Source organism: Dicentrarchus labrax, unplaced genomic scaffold (genome assembly GCF_905237075.1).
Source record: "Dicentrarchus labrax unplaced genomic scaffold, dlabrax2021, whole genome shotgun sequence".
Classification (NCBI taxonomy): domain Eukaryota; kingdom Metazoa; phylum Chordata; class Actinopteri; family Moronidae; genus Dicentrarchus; species Dicentrarchus labrax.
Genome location: NW_026136705.1, coordinates 8,258,526 through 8,268,917, shown reverse-complemented (window position 1 = coordinate 8,268,917; position 10,392 = coordinate 8,258,526).

The window sequence follows — 10,392 nt, the reverse complement described above, 5'->3', positions numbered from 1 at the left end:
GACATTCAGGACCAACAAAGCCTCCCCCTGTTTTTTTCTCACTATTATATAGACGTCAAAATAGTTTAAACAAAGGAAAACAAATAACTCCACAGGTTGGGATGTTTACAGTGTAAGTGGCATCAGGCCAGCGCAGACCTGAGCAAAATATTTATATCCATGTATCCACCCAAGATAACTTTTAGCACAAATCAAAGGTATCAACATTTAAAGAAATAAAGGCTGACGCATGCACACGTTTTCTGATAAAAATTTGAGAAAGTTTATTTTAGATTGTAGTCCCTGTTTTGAACAAAGGTGAACTTCCTCCGCTCCGTCTGTGACTAAGGCTTAAGAATGATGTCTGTTCAGTCTGATTTGGAGTTGAGCGGGCACCGGCAGACAGGGCCATGCACCGCCTCATCGCTAAATAAAGATCCACTTGATGGATACACTCGGATAACATAAATCAGGATATCCCATCAGGAGTGACGAAGTGCACCATTGTTTTGGTTCAAGTGGGCAGCCATCCTGACAGACAGTGTATACTGGACATGGGAGAGGACAGGAGGTTCTCTCTATTGAATCTTGCCCTGATGGGTCATGTCAGAACAGGTCGTTCATATGTGGTTACGCAATGTGGCTGACAGGTGTGGCCCTGCATTTATACCACAGGAACTTTCCCTGGGGACGAGGAACTTTTAGAGGAACTCAGTATATTTCCACTACATGGACCTGGGTCTAAATAAAGTTCCGGAGATATTATCTCACCCTAAAAACAGTCTTTCCAAAATTATAAAAGCTTTGAGGGTGGGCCTTACAGCACGGAACACATCTTATTGGTTGAGCACTTGCAGAATTTTATTTCAAATCTGCAAGCGCTTGTTTTTGTTTACTTTGCTTCAACACATCAGTAACAAAGGACTGAAAGAACCTTTTAGTTGCGTGGAAAGTCGTTCTTTTTGGGTAGAAACCCATCTTAAGTGAATCAGACGTCAGACAAGAATGAAGCTGGATTCATGTGTATAGATGCTTCACTTTTTTTGACTGACACTCAATTTGATAATGTGATTCGATAATCATCTTTACGCTGGCTTTCAGGAAGTTCAGAAATTAATTTTACAATTTTTTATATATTGTAAAAGTTCCCAGGTTGCACCAACCAGAATTTCAATATTAATTTCTAGTTGATTCAACTAGAAATTAATATTGAAATTCTGATCATTTGTTGATGATTATTTGTAGGTTGACAGAAAGATGATGTTGATTGATATGAAGGTAAATGTGATAAATATTCAAATATATAGGCTGTGTGCTGCACTCAAAGAAATAGAACATTAGATTGAAATAAGATAACGTCAACCGGTCCCACTAAACTAATTTATTTAAATTGGAAGTATACTAGATGACTACATTTTAAGATTTAGTCATAGATGACTAAATTTCAGCAAACCGTCTTAATTAAATGCTACATCATACAGTTATGTTGAATTTACTAAACATCATTTAGTTGAATTTATTAAACATCATTACGTTGAATTTACTAAACATCATTACGTTGAATTTACTAAACATCATTATGTGCCATTTACTAAAATAACTTATGTTAAATATACTAAACACAAATTAGTTGTATTCATGTTGTAGCACTTAAAGAAATACAACTTCAGTCAATTTACGTTATTCATGTTTTATTTATTTCTAACAACAAATTCAAATAACAGGCCAAAACGAGGCATGTATCAAATGTGCTGAACAAAGGCCTCAAGTGCTTTTTGTCTGCCTGTGTCTCTGTCTGTCTGCCTGTGTCTGTCTGTCTGTGTCTCTGTCTGCCTGTGTCTCTGTCTTTCTGCCTCTGTATGTCTGTCTGTCTGTCTGTCTGTGTCTCTGTCTGCCTGTGTCAACAATGAGCCACCAGAACAGGTCATTCAAACTCGGAAAATGACTCCTGTAGAGCTTGACAAAGTGGCTGTATTTTACATCAATGTGACACCTACCATAGCATATACTTCTATCCCACAATGTCATATTTCAATAGACTTATATTGGGACAGTGCTGGTGTCTAGAGAAGCTATTCACAGTCTAGGAAATTGACGTTACTCATATAATTTGCCTTTGAGGACCTGTACCTTCGGTGACAGTTTCTGTCCATCCATGTCCATCAACACCTTCTGAATTAATTCGAAGGTGTATTTGAGGTTGCTGGGGTACTCCAGATTTAGGCAGTAGATAAGCCCAAGGAGGAGTGCGCAACCTTTGCCACGCCCTTCACGTCCTGCAGCACTTCCACCCCCTCTATTATAATTTTGACATCCTCGGGGTCATCTGTGGGCTCATCTCCTTCGTATTGGATGACATGGACCACCATGTTGAGTTCAACATCCTAAAAAAGGGATTTAGAACAAAGTATTTGTGAAAATCTGTTTTAACAGTGCAGTGGTTCCCAACCTTCTCTAGATTAGGGCCCACTTGAAAATATTCATGGCCCACCCATCTGAACACTTTAACACAGCTCAAAATGTTGTCTTGAGGTGTAATCAACTACTGTGATAGAAATCAGGAAGTAGAAAATACTTGTATATCTGAAGCTGTAACTAGATCATGACATTTTAGTTCAGACTTGATAAAAATAACAATACTCTAAATAATTATTTCAGCTCTTAATTAGAAACCTGGAAGTAATCTTGCAAACAGCTGGACCGATCAGCGCCAAAACTTGTAACTACGCTGCCAAATGGGCACAGAAGTACAAAAGTACCCCAATTTATTTTCATATGTTTTATACTTTTTGAAATATTTAAGTGCAATTTCATGATGGAAGTCAATTGGTCTGTGATTGTACTGAAACCATGACCAACTTTGGAGTCATCCATCATCGATATGTCAGATGACTGGCATCATAGTTGACTGACATCACAGGCTGGCCACATGAATTCAAAGATCCACATGGGAGCCTTAATGTTCCCATGTGGATCCAGCGATCTATGTTATTTTATTTTTAAAGTTTTATAAATGATTGGTTACTTGATGATTTATGTAAAATAAATACTTATATTGAATATCCAATCCAGCAAATATGTTACACCCAAGGATTCACATCATACCATCTTGCAACTTACCAGGAACTCCTTTATGAGGTCATCAGGACTTTCATTGAGGTAAACACAAAGCGCTTTCAGGAAGCATTCTCTGCTTTTTTCAACAGAGGGATTGTGTAGAAGAGAAATAAACCTTCACAATCTACACACAGTAGTCTCTGTGCACATCTTCAGGACACAGGTTTCCTGTACTGGGTTTGTTTTTCCCATATCGCCTATGGGAAAATTAACCAGAACAGGAAACTGGTATGCTGACTTCTTTCTTCTTCACTTGGGACTGTAGTTATGCACAGAAACAATACAGAATCAGGGTGCAGGTGATCAGAGTGTTCAATCTAATCCACTTGGATTTATCTCTAAAGGTAAGTACGGCAGGTACAGTTAAGTATGAGGGATTTGGAATTATGAATACACGTATTCCAACAGGTAACTATACCTTCGTGTGGCAGTGGTCGGGTCGCTCCACTGGACGACCGGAGGAGACGGCACACGTCGTCTGGCACATGCGAGGCTATAAATTAGCATTGAGTTGTTGCTGCGCTAGCCGCTAGCCAGTAAAAACCGAGTTCAAATTCATAGATATATATACTGACTAGATGTCGCCTTGACTACTGCTGTTCATTGGAATGAATGTATCAATAGAGACGCCATCTTGCAGCGGGGATCCACCCCCCTTTAATGCATTAGCGTCAATGTAGGCAAAGATCTAACGAAAATAAAATCACCATAAATCTTCAAAATCTCAAGCGATTTCTTAGTTTTTTGGTTTGTTCCAACTGACAGACATGTATTTATGATCGAGTCCAGAGAAAATTTAAGCTTTTGATATTAATATAATCTACTTCAAAATGTAATGCCTAGTACTAGTAGGTGTAGGTTTATTATTCTTCCACTTAAGTAAACTTAAAATGAACTATCGTTCCTTACCTTAGCCTAGCCTACTGCATGCAAAATGGCTACAATGGTGTGACTATCCATACTTGAAAATACATGTTAATTTAAACATTTGAATTGTACTGGTTTATTTTGTACATCAGCAAGCCTGCAATACAAAGTCATGTAAGACCTACCCAGCGTAAAATGGTTATATAACACAAAACAAACGTAACGTGCGCACATCCGAAAGTAGGTGCTGGATAAAAAAAGATATTTACAGGATAGAGAAAATATATACATGCATTGTAAACAAATACACCTCCCTGATATTTGTATACATGTTCAGTGAACCATCAAGCATAGGTTACTTAACTGTGCCTCAGGCCTTAAATAGCCGTCATATTTACAAGCAAACTATACAATCAAGGCGTCTTTACAGTCTAACGGTGTTTACTTCTTCATATTATCTAATGTGGAGACTACAATCTTACGTAACATGCAAGAACCATTCAGTATTGAGACACATTTTAGTATAAAAATACACATTCCAGTATGAAAACATCTTCCAGTGTGAAAATGAACATTCCATTTTACCACAGCTTCTTAAATGATTACAGTATAACACAAGTTAACCATTCTTAAAACTTAGTGTTTAGTATCCCTGCTACAACACTACCTTACACAGCTTCTTCCTTAAGACTTTTGCTCTGCAGTTGCAGAGTATGAACCTTTGCCACATGGTGTTGTCTCAACTTATGAAAGGTACAGACAACCAGTGAAATTAAGCTAAAGTGGTGGTTGTCTATGCCATCTTGAGTGTCAACAATGTGATCACGAAGACCAAATATGTCCTCAGACCCTACTTCTGCTTTCACAACTCTGTTTAACAGACTGGGCACTGATGGGCTGCTGAGATGATGTAAGACGCCCGTCGGATGCAGTGCTCAGCCGAGCGAATCACCTTAACGGTACCTTGATTTGGTATTACTAGGCCTCCGTTGTTTCTGAGGGTGAGCAGATGCTAGTTATCGCCAAAAGATGGTATGGTCGAAGCTACCAAACTACTACGACATTCATTGCATGCAAGTTTTCTCATGACTTGCCTAACTACAAATCCCGCAATGTAAACAAGTGCGTTCTCAGTTAGGCATCCAAAGCTTGTTGCTAAATAACTATGGTCCAACACAACACCAGTGATTTGCTCAAAGGGAGAGGATGCAATGTTGTCATCGTCGTCCTCAGCTGGCATCACAGATGACATGTCAACAGCTGACAGACACATGGTGTCATCCTGTGGTTGAACGTTGCCTGTCTTCCCTGGAGCAATGCCACATAATAATAACTCTGGAAGTGAACAGTTGGATTGTTGTTCCATCCACCTGAAATTAAAAAGGTAAGTATATTCCAGGTAAGTATTTCAGTGTGTTTTTAACAGCTGTATCCAGTAGGTGTGGAAGGTAAGTGTGTGTGTGTGTGTGTGTGTGTGTGTGTGTGTGTGTGTGTATTTATATATATATATATATATATATTTATATATATATATAATTTTTAAACTTGGTCATGTGTGTTTTTTTGTAGAATTGTATGTTTGTTTTCTCTCAACAACATTGGTCACTTAAATATCAGCTCCTACCTGAGGCCCTGATGGAATTAAAAAACAGTTCCAAGTGGTCTTGGCTAAAGCGGTATGTGCACACATATCGCTGTCCCTCAAGCAGCTCTGGTATCATTATGGTGAAGGAGTCAATGTCGATGACAAAACCAGTCACAGATAGATACCTTTAAAATAAAGATAAGAGACTTCAATATTCCAATACTGACTATATGAAACCATTAACTTAGTCTGTTAATATTTACTTTAAATATTTTAATTCAGTTCAATTCAATTCAATTTTATTTGTATAGTGCCAATTCATAACAGAAGTTATCTCAGGACACTTTTCAAATAGAGCAGGTCTAGACCGAACTCTTTATAACATTATTTACAGAGACCCAACAGTACCACCATGAGCAAGCACTTGGCGACAAGGGCAAGGAAAAACTGCCTGTTAAAAGGCAGAAACCTAGGACAGATCCTCCGGCTCTAGGTGGGTGGTCGTCTGTCTCGACCAGTTGGGGTGAGAGAGAGAGAGAGAGACAGAGAGAGAGAGAGACAGACAGACAGACAGACAGACAGACAATATCATATCTATATATTTAAATATCATTGCATTATTTGAACAGGAACATACCAGGTTAAGTGAGACAAATTAAAGGGGAAAAGGATCTAAAAGCAATGTCAGGTCAGAGTGAGTCTTAGTGACTGAAGCTCCTGCCATTCCCTACCCCAACAAACCTCCTCCTTTTAGTCCGACAGAGAGTGTGATGAGACCTTGTTAATATGCCATGCAGTGCATGTGTAATCTCTCTACTCATTTATCCAAGTTTTCCCTTTAATTTCTCACCCATCTGAGCATGTAAAATGTAGGCTATGTGACCTTGTTGAGAACATTTGTAATAAAGTCACAAGAACATTGAGTAGAAGGATAGAAGCCAGAGAAAGATAGCAATGAGGTAGACCTATTGATGTGGAATGAAGGAAATAACCTCTCAATACATTAGCCAAAATTTTCTCTGAAATGAAGTCTGCGTGTTTTTCAAATAAACACTTCGCAAAAGGAACCAAACAACACTGGAACGGCAAGCAGACGTTTTATTGAACACAACGTCAAAGGAAAGGATATGAACAAAGAACTTGATCAAGACGTTTTAAAGAGTAAATCTGTAAGTGATTGCTTTGGGTCAAAGTTCATAGTATGTAACAAAACCAGACTCTCCATCTACTCTATGGTTGTATTGTTACTGTTTAAAACTTTTTACTCTTTAATTAGGAGAACATTTGCAATGTATATAATGATACACTCTTAAGGTATTTACCTTTACTTATGAAAAAAAAAAAAAAAAATGCCATCGTTCAGCCTCAACTTGGTCAAGTAAGCTCGGGCTTCAGTCATAAAACCTAACGTGTCTTCCCAGTTGTGGAAACCTAGTGGAGCCTTGAAGCCTCTCGCACGTGGGTTTTTGCTGTTCATAACGTCGAACAATCTGTCAATCACCTTTAACACAAATATTCCTTACTATAGCTGGTTATGATTTACAGTCCATAGACAGGGCCATCATTGACCGACGAAACCCAGACTCAACTGAACTCAATTACAATGCAAGGTTCTACAAACAAGACATGTGAACTAATCTAATGCTCACTAACCACTGTGTTGAGGGAAAGGTAGACCTGTTAGGATAGAGCAGATGTTAGCAGTTGGTTGCTTGTTCAGGAGAATGACAGGATATAGCAACCCTGCCTTGGGGAGAACAGGCTTTAGGTTAGGAGGCATGACTGACTGGCATCTCTGTGTTAGTGTGGTAGCCTGGAAGAATCAGCTGCTGTTAGGTAAGGGGAAAAAGTTGATTGAGCAAAGACCATCTTGATGCCAGAGGCATTTGCTGAGAGAAAAGACTGTTCAAAAGGATTGAGTGCTTGAACCACCAGCTGAGGGATGAAGCTGAAGATTTAGGACAAGAGCAGAAATGTCCTCCTTTAGAAAACAATTATCATTCAACTATCATACTTTTTGCACATTTCATTTCCAACTAAAAAAACAATTCCCTGAAGAAACTTGATCGTAGGAGAACATTCTTCAAACTGCGGATATCCAGCTTCCATGAGCATGCGAAGAGCCATCGCCACCGATTGACTCAGTGTCTGGGCCGCCACTGACACCTGAATTTTCTGCCCCTCAAAGTTGATGTGTTTTCTGGTAATCTTGTTGGCCGCATGAAGACCCTCGTGTTCCTGAACATCATTCAACTCTGATATGTATTTCCATTTAACTGTTCCTGCAGGACTGACGATTGTGCTGTAAGCTTGCAACATGTTCCTAGCCAATTTTAACATATGGCAAGGGTCCATGATCACAAGCACATTTTTTCCCTGAAGAAGGGTGAACAAAATATGTCTTGAGAGGCTGATTCAGCTTTAGCTGGCATCCGAGCATCATACATATGTTAATGTTTGATATATGTCCATCCATTGTGACACACACAACTTGATTCATGCGCGTTCATGAAGTGCCTCCAAGGCGTGCAGAAGCAAAATTCTCTGTGTATCTGGTCTAAGTGAGCTTATGAAGTAAAAGGCAATAGGCATTTTCCAGTGACTACCATAAACACTAGGGCTTCACTTGCCACGCTGGTCTCATCTATTCCACTGCCGAGATCCACAAAACCAATCATTGTCTGTTTGTGTGAGTCGTACTGCACTTGTCTCCTTATAGACATGCCATCCAAAACAAGACACACTCGCCCATACCTAACAGGGTCTTCATTTTTCTGTCTCTGTAGCATGTCTAAGAGTGATGTGTTTAACCCAGGCGCTAAGCCATCTGCAACCATCTGTTACAGGTAAAGCAATAAACAACAGAACACATATTGCCATATCAGTTTCATCTATTTCTGACAAATGTTGTGTTGTAGAAAATATTATATTTACTTTAGAAGAGTGTGAGGATGTGGGAGTGGTATCTTCATGGTTTCCCTCAAGTAAGTGTAGGCTTTAGGTCCATACAAATGCAACGTTAAAGCAAATTCCCGTTGAGCAGGAGTGAAGGCATGGTCGTGCTTGAACAGTTCAACTGGAAGGTCTGGAAGGTTCAGGGAAATAATTATTGTTTCACAGAGACATATTTCAGATTGATTTAGAGACAATTTGTTCAGATGCATTTTTTTTCTACAACCAACTGAAAAACATTTCTCAGGTAAGTAATCAGGAACAATATTGAGACGGCAATCAAAAGGGGTGAGATGAGACATACTACTACAAAATTATAAATGCTACACATGCAAAGAGAGAGAGGGAGAACCGAGTCAACCAACCAAAGTAGAAATCCAGCTTTTGCTCCAGTTCCTCTGTTAGCATCTTGTTCTTTTTAAATCCTCCAACAAGGAGCTCACTGTCTTCTTTTGTCTTCTTTCCCTGTCCTTCGCATTTCTCAAGTCCCGTCGTAACTTCTCCACGTTCTCCTGATTCACAGCCAACTTCTCTTTTGCTTTCACTGGGTCAAGGGCATACTGATGATCCTAAAAAATATTTACAAACTCAGTAGGTTTCATCCTGTCTCCTAACTTCTAAAAATGTCACTGTTACATCCACCAAGCATCCAAAGGTGATAAATCATTTCACTTACTGAGATTGACTGATGAAAGAGGTCTGGTCCTACAAATCCCCTGACAGGTGTGTTGGACCATGGGTGTGGAGATTCTTCAGTTGCCTTGTTTGACGTTCTGTTTAACCTGGATGAACTAGGCTGCTGGAGAAAAGGGAAATTGTTTGAACTTACAGGAACACGTAATCAATTACAAAATGTTGTGATAAAAAAAAATGCTGTGACAAACTTTTGAAAGATGATCAGGAAACTTAAAAATGGATGGGGTCGCTCCTTGCCGTAAAAGGACGGTCTGTCCACTCATGTCAAAATCTTGAGGCCGAAAATGACAGCTGCACAGTATGGTGCGGTCTTTTGGCTCAAACCCCTCTCTCCTGAGTGCTATTGCCCATGACTGATGTCTCTGTTTATCGCTTGGGAATCTACAAACAAAACAAATCCAAAAGTCCATAGCATTTTCGTAGTGTACTTCAAGGGACATAGCCACGTGAGAGCAAAGTAAAGGTTCACCAGGGAGGACGATAACGATAACTTACCATAGCGATAACAGCGTCCACACTGACCAACAACAAGCAAAGTCTCTCCAAGTGTTAAATAATGTGATGGCTAACATGTGATGGGTTCTGATTGACTAATAGCTTTTTATCGTTCTCAAATCGCTCTGAAAGTGATGAGCGTGTGAACGGCCCTGAACATTACTTTACAAACTAACACTGACACAAACATTTGGCAATTCTTCACCATCTTGCAGTCATATTATATTGATAAACACATTCATCGTTGGTTTTCTTCAACTGACATTAACATTACTTAACGTTACCTAGCTTGTCGAGCAAAATTACTTTACAAACTACAATGACACAACTGTGTGGACAAATTTCCAACATCTTACCATCATATTACATTGATATAAATACATTCTGTTCATTGTTGGTTTTCCTAACTGGCAAAACTAACTTGCACTAGCATGGGTAACTAACTAACTAGCATGGTGCGGTCGTCGATAAAGGACTGAAACATGAGACTGAAACAATATAATTTCATAACCAGAAATATACTTTCGTAACATTCAATATCATAAAACACATTCTCACCTGTGATATGTTATCCCTTGCTGTTTGTTTTTTTCAGTTCTTTCGTTTGAACATCCATAAGCAGCACAAAAGTCTGGCATCTTTAGAACTGATCTGAATGAGGGAAAACTAATTTGGCCGTTCAGAACCCCGCTCCAAGATGG